Source organism: Cryptomeria japonica, chromosome 10 (genome assembly GCF_030272615.1).
Source record: "Cryptomeria japonica chromosome 10, Sugi_1.0, whole genome shotgun sequence".
NCBI lineage: Eukaryota > Viridiplantae > Streptophyta > Pinopsida > Cupressales > Cupressaceae > Cryptomeria > Cryptomeria japonica.
The window spans coordinates 361,189,596-361,206,625 of NC_081414.1; the positions used below are offsets into that span (position 1 = coordinate 361,189,596).

A 17,030-nucleotide genomic window follows, 5' to 3' on the forward strand; every position below is an offset into this window, starting at 1 on the left:
GTGTGAAATTTTCCTCAAAGCTTTTGGTTGGCTAGATAAGCATTTCGGTAAAGTTTCGTCACAAGATCATAGCTAGTTTTGAAGATATTAAAGTTTCCATTTTGGAGGTGTAATGGATGGAATTTGCCACCTTAGGAAAGACGAATCCCCAAGGACAAATTATTCATCTGATTGCCTCTTTGAACAGGCGCAACGCTGAGCCAGGAGCAAAAGGAATGCTCTGGATTTGTCAGAGAACCGAGGCGAACCTTTGGCGAACTCTACAAGGTTCTGTAATTGAGACAATAGCACAAGCCCAAGATTGCAGTGTGGATTGCGGACTACAATGCGATGTGCTAGTCTCCCAGGTGGACAGAACACAGAGCTAGACAAAGATGCCTAGTTCTTACAGACAAAACACAGAACAAAGATGAAATTAACTAAACTATTAACTATCTAACAAGTTAACCAACTATGAATGAATAAATATAGAATGTACAGAATATGGGTGAGATAATTTGTGAATCGCTTAAATGGAGATATGAAGCAGAAAGGGTAGAGAAAATAGGGAACCTGGGAAGCTCTCGAGTTTAGGATGCAAACGCGGTGCGCAGATGCCAGTACGTTGCGCTATCGTATGCATGTCTAGAAAATGGTAAATCCCAGAGCCCAAGTGTTGGGTCAAGCCTGTAACTGCGCACACAGAAAAGGGGAAAAATGTTGGGGCTGTATAGGGGCCTACCTCAGTCAGATCCCCGCTTAGGTGTTTCCACCGCCATAGACAGCCAAATCAGTATAGATTGAAAAATAGATAACTTGGAACAAATTGGTAAATAGGTGCAAAAAGAAATCTAATTCCTATTGCATGCAAATAAATTTTGGAATATTGATAAATAAACTTATTAATGCAAAGGAATCATTGCATGAAAGTGATATAGAGAGAATAAGTTTGGAAATCAAACCCTCGATATTTGGCACCACGAGCGTGATGAAGCCCACTTGATAGACGAATTGGTAAGAAGCCACCACGAGGTCGGGAAGATTGATGTTGGTATTGATAGCTTGCTTTTGATGTTGATGTTGCATGAGCCAAGAGCTTGCCAAAGAGAGCTTTTGAGAGAGCTTGAGAGAGCGCCAAGATCAAGAGCCAAGAAGCCAAAGTGGGAATCCCCCCAATTGTGTTGGAAAGAGTTTTTAATTCGAAACAAACACGAAGAGTTGTTATGACACGACGTGAGGCAAAGGACATGCATTGGCGCGCATATGAGTCACCAACACTTTTTAACATCCAATTGTTTCTCAAGATGTTAGCGCAGCGCGTGGACGTCCCCGCGTTGCACTGACATCCGTCGAGAATAGGTCCCAAAGGGATGACAAGGCTATGAAGGTCCTATGATGACAAAATGTTGCAATTTTGATCATAGGTTCATCATAAGTGCCTTAGGCGTCGTGCACAAGTGTCATAAATGCACTGGCTACAATTTAGGACACTACATTTTGCCCCCACTTTAGTGGACTAATCAGCCTCAAGGATTAGTCCCACTAAACTAGTTTAGAAGAGACATTTGCCAAGCTCACACCGTGCAATAACTGCAGTCAGGGCAATAAATGCACTTCAGAGATGCTGCGAGTCGCAGAAGTCAGGTTTGTGATCACGAACGTTGCCCCCAAGTTTCTGCAAAGAAAATGTAGCATCTGAAAAGACAAAGAATGTGCTACAAAACAACCAAATGTGTCAGCACGAAAAATAGAGGAAGCTACTCAGGCAAGAAGAATGATTAATAAGCGTTAGTCTAGAAAAAAGTGAAAAATTAGATGTAGGTGAGTATATACCACCTCATGTTTTGCGCCCAGCGAAGTGGGGAAAACATGAAGGAAAACGAGGCATAATTGTCCCAAAGAAGGCGGAAGCCATTTTGGACAAAAATTTAGCCTATATACTCAAAACTGGGCCCATGGAAGGGTAATTTTTACTATTTACTGCAGGCATTCGAGCTCATAATTGTATAGAGCTAGAGCAAAAATGCCTCGCAGACGGGAGCTTAGGGCAAGTATGATCGAGGAGCTTCGTGTTGCAGTTGAGCAGGGCAAGGAGCCTGACCAGGTACACTTCTAGTCATACACATTTTTGTCATTTTATGTATGTTTTGAGGATTTTTTGTAGGACCACAGTGCAAGCGTCCAGAGGATGCGCTTCCGTCCTGCCAACATGCATTTGACCCATTTGAGCGTTGGCATCCAAAGGACGCACTATCGTCCTTTCTGGATGTTGTCGTCCAGAAGATGTAATGTCATCTTTTGGGCACGCTAACGTCCACCAAATGATGAGGAAGGAAATTGATGAAATATTTTTCTATTGTTCGCATGTGTAGAGATTGCCTGAGATGCAGGAGCACATTGTGGGGCATCTATTGCAGATGTTGTGAGATGGAATAGAGGATCTCACACAGGTCGAGCGACGACTATTGCGTAGGGTCGACTTATGGTGGATGTATATGCTCCCTGAGTTCCAGTTCCATGCCCCCATGTTGTGGGCACTGATGGAGCGCTAGGATGCTGATACCATGTCATTTCACCTACCCACGGGGGAGATGAATGTGACGTTTGTAGATGTCTACCAGATTCTGCGGCTTCCCATCAGAGGGGAGCGAGTCACCACGACGATCCTGTCCCAGCAATATCTCATTGCCTAATAGGAGTGGGCCTTAGGTCGGTGAATAGACAACACATGGCATGTGTACTTGCGAGCATTAGGTCAGGGACAAGTCGGCATCCCCCTTGTCCAACGTATCATGATAGCGACCGTAGCACTGCGGGTCCTGACAGATGGCTGAGGATTGTAGCTGGCAGCAAGGTTTGTGCCACTGATTAGAGAGATGGAGGAGAGCCCTACTGTATATGTGTGGGGATACAACATGTTGGCTCATTTATACTATGAGATTTCACGATACATCCACCATGAGTATCACAGTCTGATTGCATGCACGCTACTATAGGTATGGGCCTTCGAGCATATCACCTGGACCTAGCTTGTAGGATTTCTGACGCCGATGCCCTTGGACATGCCATGGGAACACGCCTATCCTCTACGACGCGAAGCATGGCGCATAGGAGACCTAACCTTCTGGTGCATCACATTCGAATAGCTTGGGGTCAGCGACATCTTTTGGCAGCCATACCGGAAGATGGGGGTCTGGGTCCCAAACTGAATACAGTTATCACGGATGCAGAGAGATCGATTCTTACTCGGGCGGCAGGACTACGTGGTCATGCCATACTAATGGCATCGATGCATGAGGCAGTTCGGATAAGTGCAGACAGTTCTACCCATTGCTGCTACCTATGCACGATCAGCTAGGAGCGCTCTGAGACCCTAGGACCAGCCTCGTCCCACCATCGGGGATGTGCAAGACAGCTCCAAGGGTAGTGACAATGATGACATCGATCCACAACTGGATATAGATGATGTCAGAGTCACTGCCAACTTCGCAGAGTGATGGGAGAGAGTTGCCCCGACACCGATCTTCCCACTAGACGCAATGGGAGGAGATGCAGGGGCGCTGGGAGAGGAGGAGTCTGAGGGCTCGAGGAGGCGGATGATGATAGACCAGGCTAGCGACGATGAACGAGGAGCCTGAGTCTAGATAGACTGACTAGGCAGGCGGTCCCAGCAACACCGATTGTACCACCACCAGTCGACACAGTTGGCGTGGAGGGGTCCAACAGTAGGGCTCCTCCGCAAGATCCAGACTAGCAGGCGGGTGATCTTGGTATGCATATTCTATTTTCTGTTTATTTACTTTCACTTCTTTTGATACTCATATGCATCGATACAAATTTTTGATATGATGAGGTACCGTTGCAGAATATTTTTGTGTTTACAGAGGGCATGGCAGAGTGGTTGAGTTTTGTTTATCAGTCACTCGCAGTGATCATCCCAGATGTACAGCCTTGGGGTCTTGTACTGGATGCTTATCAACTCATCAAGTCGGCAAGATGATACGCACATCTGTTCGAGCCTATAGCACGACTACGAACAATATATGAGGAGGGTCGAGTGGAATTGGTGCAGGGAGTAGCACAGTTGGCCACTATGACGAGGCAATAGGATTAGGCCCTATAGGAGGTACAAACTGTCATGAGAGAGAGAGACTAGGCATTGACGCAAGCTGAGAGTGCTGAGAGGGCACGTGACGCTCTGCAAAACCAAGTTGATGACCTTCAGCGACAATTGGATGCCACTCAATAGGGTGTTGCGGGTCACCTAGACTACCCCCGAGTGCGCCAGCTGATGACAGACTTGGACGCCACACGTCAACGAGAGATCGACCTGCAGGAGGAGTTGATGATGCAACGGGAGACTGTTGCGGAGCTACGAGGGGAGATGAGGGGTCTACGCTTGCGAAGCACTACAGCCGCGAGATCGCAGTCCACCTCATTTCGACAACCTCTGAAGAGAGATGAGGATCCACCGACACCAGCTAGCTCAGGGACACGTCCCCCAGTCTGAGATCCACCAGCACCAGTGGGCTGATATATTTTTGATGTAGATAAATGATGTATAGCATTATTTTTTATATGCACATAGATGTATCTTACACATATACAACAACATCACGTGTTTTTATAGTGATGCGATACATGTACACGATACATTATACATACATACATACATACATACATATAGATAGATATATATATATATATATATATATATATATATATATATATATATATATGATGTGATTCAATATTTTGATCTTTTCTCTTGTGTCATCATGGATGGATGTTTTCATTGGTATTATATGTTTATGTGATGTATGATGTAGATTAGATGGCTATCATGATTTCATTTGCATGTCGTTATGTTCATACATGCATGGTAAAATACAATGATGATCCATAAATTTTAGAATAGAGCATATGTACACACACACACACGTGGATATGGCTATGCATAGTCACTTTATAACACAATAACGGAGGTTTGTGTTGACAAAGGATACACGTCAGGACGTGATCGCCATAGGGAACTAGACATCACTATTGGTGTAAATAATCATTCATCATGGATATTATTACACCTTACTTAAGTTTACTTAGGAAATGCATTTCATAGTAGTTTGGGTATGAGACACTTGGGTGTTTGTGCCACATTGGGATAGTGTGTGTAGGAGAATTTCCACCTTTTGTGGTCTTATCTTGTTGTTACACTCCACATCCAGTGGGTGATCCACCTCATGTGGACTATTATATTGTTTCTCCTACCTACCCTTGTTTCTTATTGAGCCACATGTCATCTTTGTGTGCTCACATATCCATATTACCTGACTTATATAAGCAGGCTCATCTACATTGTATGTATTTTGAACGATTGATGATCCAGTTGATCAGTATTTTCATCTTGATAGAATACAATTTATTTCTATCATCTATTTTGTCTCTCTTATTTGCACTTTCCATTGCCTCTTGATCTTGGCAAAATCTCACAATCACGTGCAAGACACATATTACATATTTTTCTACGCATAGTATCAACGTAGGCGCACAACGTTGATAGGCTCTTTGAGAGGAGTGACATCCATGAAAGATAAACCATGGGCACTAAAACCATACATAAAAGTGACGATGTAAGGACCTAACCAATTCAGACTAAACTTTTCATGTTGGTCGGGTGGCGCATTGACATTTCTATGGTTCTCATAGAGGACCAGGTCACCTATTTGGAATGTTTTGGGAAGCACACTTTGGTTATACTGACGAGATTGAGATTTCTAATAAGCCTGGAGATGTTGAAGGGCCTTCAAACGACGCTCATCTAACAGCTCCAGCTGATTCAAACAAAGAGTGATAATAATCATCATCGATAACCCCTTTTAAGGAGATACATAAAGAGGGGATCTCCAATTCGAGAGGCATGATGGCGTCAACACCATACACGAGGTTATAAGGCGTTGTTCCTGTAGTTGTATGAACACTCATGTGATAGACCCATAATGCATAAATCAGTTGCGAATACCAATCCTTACCATGCTCAGTGACAGTCTTGCGTAAGATCTGCTCGATGGTTTTGTTAGATGCTTCCGCTTGACCGTTGGACTGTGGATATCGTAAGGAGTGGAAAAACGATGCTGAATGTGGAACTTCTCGAGGAACTGCTTGACCTCCTTAGTCTTAAATGGCGTACTGTTATTAGAAATGAGGGTAGCAGGTATACCGAATCAAGAAATGATGTTATCCATGATAAAACCACAAATCATGTTAGTGGTAGTCGAACGCAGTGTTACTGCTTCAACCCACTTCGTGAAGTAATCTATGGTGGTAATAATGAAGATATGACCTTTAGACGACGAAGGAGATATTTTACCAATAATTTCTAGTCCCCAGGCCTGAAAAGGCCATGAAGAGACTTGACTACAGAGCTCCTGTGCGGGGGCTCGAATCAAGTTGTTGTGTTGTTGACATTGAGGGCATTTCTTAACAAAAGCGAAGGAGTCTTGGTCCATCGTTTGCCAATAGTACCCCATATGAATAAGTTTATGCACCAAAGATTTACCACCAAAATGACCACCTCTAGAACCCAAGTGGGCTTCTTGAAGGGCCACAAGGATCTCGGCTTTTGTTAAACATCATAAAAGAAGACCATTATATGATCTCCTATATAATATGTCAGATAAGATGATATAACGGGTAGCTAATTTCTGAATTCACACACGCAAACTTTTACTAGCGTCTTCGGGAAAGCTTCTGGTCTTTAGATAATCGAATATATGTGCAAACCATTCTCCTGAGTAGAGAGGAGCACATATGAGATTGTCTTGATATGCGCTATCTGAAATAGCTGGGGAGCGAAGGACTTGCACCACAAATCGGTACTCATCCTGGCCAAAATCGGGGCCTACAAGGGAAGTCACGCTTGCCATTGCATCTACGTGACGATTTTCTCTCTGGGGGATGTTATCGATCGTGCAAGTAGCAAATTGTTTCAGTATAGTAAGAACTAAATCCTTATACTGAGACAACTTCAGTTGTTTCATGCGATAAACACCTGTCACTTGATTTACAATGAGTTCAGAATCTCCATGGATGCGGATATGTTTCACACATATGGAAATCACGGTACGAAGTCCTGCAATCAGGGTTTCGTACTCATCGATGTTATTGATGCAATGAAATTCTAAGCGGAACGAAAGGGGAACCGATTTTTCTTTAGGAGAAACAAAGAGTACACTTGCTTCGGAACCAGTTTGACATCTTGAACCATCAAAATACATGTCCCATACAGGGTCTTGATCAATGATCAAGATGTCCTCATTGGAGAAGAGGTCTAGGGTGGGAAAATATTTTCTTGAGGGAGTGTCGACCAACTGATCAACGATAACCTCTCCCTTAATTGACTTCTAAGAGATGAACTTTAGGTCAAATTCAGAGAGCAACATTACCCATTTAGCCAACCATCTTGAAAGATCAGATTTGGCAAAAAGGTGCTTAAGGATGTCATTTTTGGCAATGGCCCATGTTTCTGCATGGAGAATGTAATGTCTTAGCTTATAGGTCGCGAATACGAGAGCTAAGCACTGTTTCTCTATGGCAGAATATTGGGTCTCATAATCTATCAATGCACGAATAATGTAATAGACAACTCTCTCTCGACCTTCATCATCACGCTAAACTAGCAATGTTGCCAGAGCATGAGATGTAGCGAAGATGTATAGGAAGAAAGGTCTATCAGACATAGCCAACATCAAGATTGGAGGGTTACCCAAGTAATCCTTGATGGAATCAAAAGCCTTTTGACAGTCTTCATTCCATTTAAAGTAAACATCCTTCTTTAGCAATCGTGTGAAAGGGAGAGTCTGATCAACTAGTTGCGCCACAAATTGACGGATGGCTTGGATTTTCCCTTGCAGACTATGAAGTTGAGAGATGTTTCTAGATGGAGGCATGTTGACGATAGCATCAAACTTATCTGTATCTATTTCAATTCCTCCACGAGAGACGATAAACCCTAAGAGTTTCCCTGCGTCAACACCGAAGACACGCTTAAGAGGGTTTAGTATCATTTTATATAACTGAAGTCTTTCAAAGACCAAACATAGATTTTCAATATGCATTCATCATGATAGGGATTTTACCAAAATGTCATCGACATAATCTTATAAGATCTTATGGATGAAATCATGGAAGATCAAAGTCATGGCTCGTTGATAGGTTTCTCCCGCATTCTTCAACCCAAACAACATGATGACATAGCAAAAGGTCCCCCATGGGGTCATGAACGCGGTCTTATACTGATCTTCCAGGTTAATGTAGATTTGAATATAACCTGAGAAGTCGTCCATAAATGAAAGCAAAGCATACCCTGCAGTCAAATCGATGATCATATCAATATTTGGGAGGGGAAATTCATCTTTGAGAGATGCCTTATTCCCATCCCGAAAGTCGATGCAAATGTGGATTCTCCCATCGGGTTTGCTCACCGATACAATGTTTGAGATCCAAGGCTAGTAGTCAATAGGCCAGATAAAGCCAACTTTTAAGAGCTTCTCTATCTCGGTCTTGACCAACAAGGCCACCTTAGGATTCATCTTTGGAATCTTTTGTTTCATCGACTTAGCATCAAGACTAAGCACAATTTTGTGTACCACAATTGACTCATCAATGCCAGACATCTCTTCATAAGACCAAGCAAAGATGTCAGGGAATTGGTGTAACAACTCAGAATATTCTTTCAATTCTTCAGGGGACAAGCACTTCCCAATCTTTACAACTTTATCGGGAGCCTTATCACTCATAACAACATCATCAGTCTCCCCATGTAGGAGCGCACTACTATTGTCCAAATGAGAAACATATATTTTCTCTTCATTACGGGAAAGAGGTGCCCCCTGTGCAGTGGATTCTCCAAAGTAGGCTTGAGCATTCAAGCAATATGAGAATCAACATTTATGGTGATAAGAGGGCAGCTCCTTGTAGACACTTAGAAATTCCTTCAAGGATTCTTCCGAAGGGAATAAGTCCAAAGGAATCTCAGCAGGTGATGCACTAGTATCAGTGAGTTCTGGATGGACAAGCTCTAGAGGCAGGGGATCAACCAAAATCATGTTCACTGTCAACCATGGTTTCGCCTTTCGTCCCATATGACAATACCCTACTCCAGTGTTGTGGTGGTGAGGTTCGGCCTCTAAAGGGATCCAAATGCCTTTCTCATTAGGCCCACAACCCCTTCCATCGTATCCAAGCTGAGAGACCAACTCATATCCAGAACCATAGATCTCTTGGAGCTCCTTCCTTGATGGTGCTTTGGTATAGAAAAGATGATCCACATGGTAAGCGTCACCCGAATTTATGGATGCATAATCATCCTTTGTAGTTGACGTAAATGCTATCTTTGGAAAACTCAAGTGGACAAGATCTACTTTGTATTCACCAACGTGGGAATCAGTGAAGTCCAAAGAACCCCAATCGTCGCTTAAGCATGCATTGACTTTTGATGGAGAAAACGACTTTACTGGAGATCATTGCTTAGGCGACAACTGTAGTGTTTCTGTCTTAGGAGTGTCAATCATGAGAGACTCATATGACTTCTCCTTTTTAGCGACTTCCTTAGGGATCTCTTCTTTCTTACACTCTTCCTTTTTAGGGGAGGTGGCAAAAGCAGAAGTTATCACCGAAGAAGATAAGCTTGGTACCCAATTATGAAACAAGGGTGTAGCAGCAGCCTGACCCATTGCGACAATCTGACATAACTGCATAGCCTCAGGGTCAACTCTAACTGTGACAACTTGGTTATTAGCTACAAACTTCACTGCTCCATTAAGCATAGAAGAGGCGGCTCCCAAGGCATGAAGCCAAGGTCGATCTAGAAGAAGGTTATATGATAAAGGACCCGACATAACGTGCACAAGGGTTGGAATGGTTACCAGTCCAACCTTCAAGGACAGTATGATGGTTCCTACAATGGTTTTTCTGCAGTTGTCAAAACCTTGAATGTACAGAGAGGATGTTGCCAAAGATTTCAGATCTACTTTGATCTTTGGTAGCAAGTCCAATCTAGAAACATTAAGTGCATATCTAGTATCAATTAGAGTTTGTCTGATACCCACACCATTTACATGGACAATAATCATCAAAGGATCCGCTAGATTCCTCACCTTGGGAGGCGGAAGTTCATGCGGATAGAAAGTAATATTCAGCGAACCTCTAGCGAAATCTACAAGGTTCTGTAATCAAGACAATTGTGCGGGCCCAAGGCTGCAGTGCGGATTACGGACTACAGCGCGGTGCGCTAGTCTCCCACGTGGACAAAACATAGAGCTAGACAAAGATGCCTGGTTCTTATGGACAAAATACAGAATAGAGATGGAATTAACTAAACTACTAACTAGCTAACGAGCTAACCAACTATGAATGAATAAATATAGGATGTACAAAATATGGGTGAGATAATCTGTGAACCGCTTAAATGGAGATATGAAGTAGAAAAGGTAAAGCAAATAGGGAACCCAGGAAGCTCTCGAGTTTAGGACGCTAGCGTGGTGCGTGGACACCAGCGCGTCTACACGTCCAGAAAACGATAAATCCAAGAGCCCAAGTGCTGGGTAAAACATGTACTTGCGCATATAGAAAAGGGGGAAAATGTTGGGGCTGTATAGGGGCCTGCCTCAATCAGACCCCCGCTGAGGTGTTTCCACCGCTGCAGACAGCCACATTGGTATATTTTGAAAAATAGATAACGTGGAACAAATTGGTAAATTGGTAAATAGATGCAAAAATATATCTAATTCCTATTGCATGCAAATAAATATTGGAATATTGGTAAATACACTTATTAATGCAAAGGAATCATTGCATGAAAGTGATATAGAGAGAGTAAGTTTGGAAATCAAACCCTCCTTGATATTTGGCACCGCGAGAATGATGAAGCTCACCTGATAAACGAATTGGTAAGAAGCCACCACAAGGTCGGGAAGTTTGATGCTGGTATTGATAGCTTGATTTTGATGTTGATGTTGCATGAGCCAAGAGCTTGCCAAAGAGAGATTTTGAGAGAGCTTGTGAGAGCTTGAGAGAGCACCAAGATCAAGAGACAAGAACCCAAAGTGGGAACCCCCCCAACTAAGTTGGAAAGGGTTTTTAATTCGAAACAAGCGCAGAGAGCTGTTACGGCACGACACGGGCCAAAGGACATGTGTTGATGTGCATCTGAGTCATCGACACTTTTCAAAATCCAACCGTTTCTCAGGACGTTAGAGCGGCATGCAGACATCCCCACATCGCGTTGACGTTCGTCGGGAATATGTCCCAAAGGGCTGACATGGCTAAATAATGATCCTTGGGATGAAGGTCCTATGATGACAAAATGTTACAATTTATATCACAGGGTCGTCATAAGTGTCGTAGGCGTCATGTACAAGTGTCATAAATGCACTGAGTACAATTTAAGACACTACAGGAGGGGTCCAATGAAAGGTTTAAACTTAATTTTGAGGACTTTAGAGGCCTTGAAACACCCTAAAAGCGGGCGTAAATGGTGTAGCATTTGCGAGGTGATAGAGCACTTCACGAGCTTTCTAGCGCCTCAAACAGTTTGCCAATCGGACACACGGTTCGCAAGTTATGGCCTCCAAAAGTTTGTACTCCTGAAATAGGAAATATAATTTGTATCACACACATAAATGAGTTGTAAAAGGGAGGAGCACGTTTTGATGTGTGTTTTAACACGTCATAGGGAATCTAGATTGGAGATAAGGTCAGCTATACTTTATTAGGTGGTTTCAGCCCATGGTTTTGTAATACCGTTTGACGATTTCTTGTTATTGTATCTCCTATATATGAGGTGTGTGAGATAGAGGTTGTGTGTAAGAGTCTGATGGCTATTGAGTTACCTCTGAATCTCTGATTAGTGGTACTCCTGCAAAGAGATTGCTATGCAAGTATATTGTAATTTGTTTTTTATTGTTGAATAATATATTGGGCGGCTTTTGGAGTGTGGGGTTTTTCTCCCGAAAGGGTTTTCCCCACGTAAATCACTGTGTTTTCATATGAATGTTATTTATGAGTATTTCTATTAAGTTTCTATAACTGTTATGATGATATGTAAAAGTTTTTGCATTACCCTCCTCTCAAGGTTAGTGTAGGAAGTTGTTCCGCTACTTAACTTCCTTATAAAATGGAACAACTGGATCATAGTTAAGACCAAAAATTATGGGGCACAATAATCACGATCCAAGTCAGCATCACACAATTCAAGACTTAAAAACCAAACCACCAAATGAATGTTACCAGAAATCAAAGAAACCAGAGGAAACCAGAGCACAAGAATCTTCTCATCATAGCATATCCGAACATACAATTGAAGCATGACATCCAGAGAACAATTTTCAGAGCTCAAGACCAAATGACACAACCAATACTAAAAATTATCAAATCCATACACTCATGTCCTCATGATTCCAGAGCAATAGCAACAACAACAACAAGAAGAAAGATCTGCAATCTGTAGTATTCATACCTATCTGCAACTCGGCATATACAACATCTCACACATCAATCCAGACCAATCCGGATCACTAGATTTGATATCAATGACAACTTAAATAAGTAATTCCAACAAGTATTTCATCTCACCAAGGCTTATAGTTATTATTCAACTTGATTGCAATAGGATGCCTTTTGATATCCATGATTAACTCAACTTTAGTCACTTGAAATAGACCAATCAAGAGGCTTAATCCAACAACAACAAAAAAAGATTCCCCCACCTTCTCTAAATTATATAATCATGAAACATCATAGCAATATATGATTTGTCATGCTATCTCAATATGTTTATAGGTGTTAGATGTCAAAAACAACAAACTAAGCTAAATGTTGGTGCTTAGAAATGCCAAATTTTTCCACGAAGATCAAAATATAATATTTACATAGAATGATATCAATTTGATTATATCATTATAAATAATAGGAAAAAACATGCACTTTAAAAAATGGCACCCAAAAATGTTATAATAGGAGAAAGAACTGTTGTCACCAAGATTGCACCCATGATGCTTAAGCTGAAAGCTCAACAATCTTGTGAAACATGGGATGATTTCCAAGCCTGTGGGTTGCCTATGATGAAAATCAACCTCTAGAGTGAGTTGGTTCTCTTTGATGAACCTCCTACAAGCTTAATTTGATGGGAAAAGGGGTAGGAAGAATTTCTTGAATCGAAACCTATCCTAAAAGGTGATGCACCAAATATTTGAGAATCCTTAAACAACTACATTGACTCACAATGCATTTCAATAAAATAAATCTTGTTCATCACAACCCAACTAAGCATGCAATACATCAGTATTTCATAAAAAAGGGGCTCATCTCAGAGCTTATATGAAGGAAAACAAGCTATCTCAACTTACACAATTTATGACCTATATTAACTATGCATCTTCTTGCATTAATACTAATAAAAAAAAACAACATCAAACGATTCTAAGAATGAATCATAGAAAATCATCAAAATATTTCACTCAATATAACACACAAAGTATTAAGAAGAAAAATTACTGCTTTTATTGAAATATAAAGGAATTTCATACAGTTGAGAATGCTTCTAATGAGCTACAATACTTCATGCCCCGCTGAATGCAAAGGCAGAGAGAAAAAGAACTAGATAGGAAGAAGAAGAAAGGAAGATTTATAGAAGAGAGGTTGCATTCCTGACTGATGGCTTGAGTTGGAGATGAATTGCCTCTACCTCTTAAAACTTGTCTTCAAACTAGGGGTCTCTTTCTTGAAATCTTCACCAACCCGCATGAGCTGTATTGTTTGCGGTCGAATTTGAGAAGAAAATATGCAAAAAGAGAGGTGGAACTGTTGGTAACTGAAAGTTGACTGCTCCAAAAAAATCTTAACTTATGTCCAACCCATGGGGAGCCTTAACTGTACTAGATCTTCTCTAATCACCTCCAAAATTCCTAATTTATTGGCCCAAACTCAAGCTGGAACTGAAACTCTACCCTTTATTTTATTGATCTTCAACTGACAACATAAAAAGGGTTTGTTAACTTAATTGATAAAAATCTCAAAGCTTGGGTCGAATACAACTCTTTTTATGCAAATCAAACCCTTAAAAAACTTTGTAATTGAAGTATTTTTGCTCTAAATTGCTCCCAATGTTAATGCATACCCATATGGTATCATAAACTCATGTTAAAAAGCCATTTGGGATCACAAAATATCTTCTTTACTACCCAAAGTAATATCTTTGAATACATGCTACCATGCACTTCGTTTGATTAAGCATTTGACTTTACTTATTCTTTGTGATTTATTGTGACCTTGGTGATTAGGACTGTCGTGTATGATGACTACAACTTTTACTATGATCTGCTGTGTCTAAGGTCTGTGAAAAGGCTGTGAGGCTTGTATAGGCGATTGTCACTTGGGTATCGCTTCATGATCATTTCTTGTGATTGTGATAGGGATTGTCCTTTGAGACCTTCTTGTCTATTGAGTTGTTCATTCACTAAACCTGTCTTTATTGTCTGAGTTTGAAGTTATTGATTAAGACTGTAATTTGTTACCACTGGAAGCTGCTATACCCTTGATCTTCTGTTGAAACCCTTAACACTTGTTTGTGAATCCCTCAGTCAATCCTTGATTGCTCTATGTACTCTAGTGCTTTGGATTTGGACAGTCATATCTATCATTAGGTTGCTCTGTGATTGACATGGATGTTCTGAGCATCAGGCTACTCCGTGATTGACATGGATGTTCTAAGTCTCTGCCATGTCCTTTAACCACTGCTCTAAGAATTTTCTAATGACTCAAATGATGTAGAGACTATTCTTGAACATGGCTTTGAGGCTTTTGATTTGTTCTTCTCCTCATGAATTAGCAACTATGACTGTCTTTTATGAAGATCCCTTGAAGATCACTATTTAAAACACCTTCACACAAACTTTGACCTGTATGTGCCGTGTAGGTGACTGTAAAAATATTAATTTAAACTCTTTCTATCCTAATCACTGCTCAATTGACCTTGTTCTATCAAGCCAATGCATTAATATTGTTTTGACTATTTCATTAGGTTTTCTTGGTGGCTTTTTTGGGACTGCATCATGCCCTAACCTCTGTCCATAATGAAACTTCTTTGGTGCTCTTTGTCTATGCCTTATTGTCATTGTAATTTGATAATATTCTTTGTGAAAGGGTTATAACAGTCACCACTAAGACTGTGAACTTTATTAGTGCAACATTGTTAAAGGTTACTGGTGTTAAGAATGCTTTAAGGTGAACTTGGAGCTACTTTTGATCTTCTAAATTACTGTATATTGGTTGCCTTGAATGCAAATGGAACCTCTGTATCTTCTCTTATTGATTGCTGTTTGAATGAAAAATATATCACTTATTTGCATTAATGATTGTCCATATGACCATGGCTTCTTATAACTCACTGTATTATTCTAATTTGGTGTGCCACTACTCTCTTGATGGTGATTTGTTTCTATAAGGCTCTCATGCCTCTATGTATGAGGTTTTGATCTATTCACTATTTGTTTTGCTTTGGCTCTTGAGACTGCTAAGTGTTGGGATTGAATGCTGCTACTGTAGGTCCTTGACAGTGTACTCTGTCCTACACAATATTGTGCAATGCTTGTAGCAAGGAAAGACTCAAACTTGGTTGCTCTATCTATGCTCGATAGCTTCAAATGAACATTAATAACTAAACTTCAATATTCTAACTTTGCATACTTATTCTCAATAAAGCAAGAACCTTCAATACATGTGTGTAATAACTTTGCTCTTGTGGAAGGTAAAAGGGGATAAGTGGAGTAGGGCACCCCTCTTTTGTGCATGTTTGTTCTTATTCCTAGGGCTTTGAATAGAAAATCCCACAAAGCATGAAGATAACCAATCTTTCCCTTACTTTCTTAAATGCATCTATGACAAATCCTTTCTCTAAACGTTTCTTCAATCATGACTACAAGTTTTTTAATGAATGAAAACATGGGATGCTTGCTTTGAGGTGAAATAGTGCTTGAAAGCTTACCTTCACAACCTGAAACTTAGCATAACTCTCTGAAAGCTATCCTTAATCGCTCTTTCAAGTCCTTGAACTGCTCTTTGATGCACAGATCTTGCATGAAATGTAACATGCCCCTTCCTTCTATACGGCTGCAACAAACCATTCTTCTTTTTAAGTACCTATTGAAGCGCACACAAGCTTTGGTGGCCTTTATAGATTCATATGAGCAAGAAAAATCTGAAAATACCACTTCTATGCATGATCTCTCAAGATCATGCAAGAAATCCCTAAATCAACTTATGCAACGCACAAAACTTCACCCTTTTCTCAAAAAATAATTTATTTCCTTTCCTTCAAATACGTGGTCTTTTCTTTTTTCCTCAAAAAAATATTTCCCTCCAATGCAAAAATAAATGTTTTCTTTGACTTCATACTACGTGGAAATATTCTTTCTCTTTTGCATTATCAATACTTATTTAATGTGGGAGATTTTTATATTAAAATCTTTGACAATGAAGGGAAAAATAAACATTATTACTTGTCTTTTTTAAGCCATCAAAATAATTGACTTAAAATTTTGGTTGCTCCCATCATTCAAACTCCTCAAAAATTTATCATGAAGACTTATATGCTCGGTGAGGCTATTTTTAGTCTGAAAGTCAAAAAAAAGATAACAAGAACAAAGCCCCAAAAATTCTCAAAACAATAACCACTCATAAACACCTATGAGAATCAATAGTTTCAAGAAAAAAAACACAACAAAATAAAAAATTGATTGCACCACTATGGAGAGCATGAAGTTATACCCCAAATAAAAAATGTTCAAAAAAAGGAGGTTGGATGACTAAGTTATGCTAATCCAAAGCTTTCCTTCAAAAACCAAAATGTAAATGGAGAGGGGTTAAAAAAAATTTAGGTACTTATTGACATCAACATAACATCAATAGGGAATTGTGGCGTCGTAAATTGTACACCCTTAATTAGGGTTGTCCAATTCCACTCTTAGGTTGACACCTGCCTTAGTGTGTCCCACTGC

General features: G+C 40.5%; 1 long non-coding RNA gene across 1 annotated transcript; it reads right to left on the minus strand.

Moving 5' to 3' along the window:
• Window positions 1-13,513: 13,513 nt before the first annotated feature.
• Window positions 13,514-16,258, minus strand: LOC131042814 (uncharacterized). The gene is made up of 2 exons (XR_009105318.2): window positions 16,019-16,258; window positions 13,514-14,004 (listed from the first exon to the last, which is right to left on the minus strand). It is a non-coding gene; the product is annotated as an uncharacterized LOC131042814 (long non-coding RNA).
• Between the last annotated feature and the right edge of the window lie 772 nt (window positions 16,259-17,030).